Raw genomic sequence first — 1,869 nt, 5'->3', positions numbered from 1 at the left:
AGCTTCTCAGGAAGCTATTTACATCCCAATAGCCAAGTAAGTGCGTGCATTCTTCCAACTCTTCCCAGGCTTAACTAGTAACAACAAGACTTTAAACACCCTCTGCAGGCCACTTTGCCACTTGGAGAGACTGCAAGTCACAGAGCCCTGGGGGTGACAGTGAGGAGTCCTTGTGGTGGTGGTGGTGGTGGTGGTGGTGTCGTCTCTTTTACTTAAGGGCACCAATAGGCTCCAAGAAAAAGGTTCCAATCTTGCTGTTCCTACCCTAGGCCCGCCCTTGGCTTGTAAACCAGACCTCGCCTCCTGATTTAACTCTCATGAGTACCACGAGGCTTTGCAGATAAATGTCTTTAAATCACTGCTGAAGAGAAGCAGGGCTGCAAATACACAATAATCCTGAGGCTCAGCCACATCAGGTCTGAGGGAGCCAATCTATTAAGCCGACCCCTGCCCAGCTGCTAATCCTCAGCCATCCAGCCCTCCCCGCCCCCCAGCTCTCTGTGAGCACCATCACCACTGCTAGCTAGGAGCCAGAGCCCTCAGCTAGAGACTGGAGACATGAGGAAGAGCCCTGGATGCCACAGAAATCTGTCCCCAACAGTGCCCATGGACAGGGCTAGGGAGTGACACAGCGGGTCTAACTATATAGCCCAGGGTATGCTTCCATGTCCCTAAGTCTTACAAGGGACCCCTCTGTCCTTAGTCACTGCCTTAGCTCCACTCCCTCCAGGACTTATCAGTTATTCCTGGGGCAGTGATCTTAGTGAGGACAGATTTACCTATTTCCCAGTCCTGAGACTTTTCAGTGCTCACTTTCTAGCAAGTCTGTGAAGTGGGACTACAGATAGTACTCACTCTAACATGGGACAGAACTTTGGAGACTGTTAGTCTCAGTACCATAGAGAGAAAGGCACTTGGCCATGCCACACAGCTTATCGATGAAAACATTAGGAATGGAATTCAGGGTTCCTGGGTCCTGAGTCCAGGGAGGGATTTCACTTGGGTTGTGCACACCAGTCAACCGGCTTCACATCAGATCCTGAGAAACAGCCTAAGTGAGCACCAAGAAGTCACTTACCAGTCCTCATCAGAGACAGCTAACCGCCTGCTAGAATACTACTTGCTTTCATCAGGGACACTGGTCCTCCCTGAAGGGAGCAAGTATTTTCCAAACTGAGGCCAAGTGAGTTCAGAGCAGAGCTTAAAGCCTTGGTAGAGTGCATGCTGGGAAGGGGGGATCTTTACCTCTGGATCTTCTTTATTCCCCTTCATAGGCATAATTTCACACTGTGCTCTTGACCTCAGTTCCTTCATCTGTACACTGACCTCATGAAGCTTCTAAAGTGACCCTGGCTCCTTGCTGACGACTGCCTGAGTGCGGACATGAACCTGTGAGTGCAGATGCCCACAGAGGCTGGAGGTGTGAGAGCTCCTGGACTCACAGATGACTGTGAGGGCCTGATGAGTGTGCTGAGAACAGAACCTGGGTTCTCTTAATGATGACCAGTGTCTCCAGCCCCGGAACTTCTTTTTAGATGTCACATTCATAGAATCATCTTCTTCATGTTTCTATAGATTTGGGTTGCTGTAGGTTTTTTTTTTTTCATTCGTTCTAAAAAGTGTTTAATTTCTCTCTTAACATCTGTGTTGACCTATTTTTCACTCATTAATGACTTGTTCAGATCCCATGAATTTGTAAGTTTTCTGTTGTTGATGAGATCTAGTTTTAATCCAAGGTGGTCAGATAGGATGCAGCGTGTTATTTCAGTTTCCTTGTATCTGTTGAGACTCGCTTTGTGTCCAAGTGTGTGGTCAGCTTTGGAGAAAGTTCTATGAACTGCTGAGAAAAGGGTATATTTCATATTTGGA

Source organism: Acomys russatus, chromosome 2 (genome assembly GCF_903995435.1).
Source record: "Acomys russatus chromosome 2, mAcoRus1.1, whole genome shotgun sequence".
In the NCBI taxonomy this organism is placed as follows: Eukaryota; Metazoa; Chordata; class Mammalia; order Rodentia; family Muridae; genus Acomys; species Acomys russatus.
Note: the sequence above shows the minus strand (reverse complement) of the source record.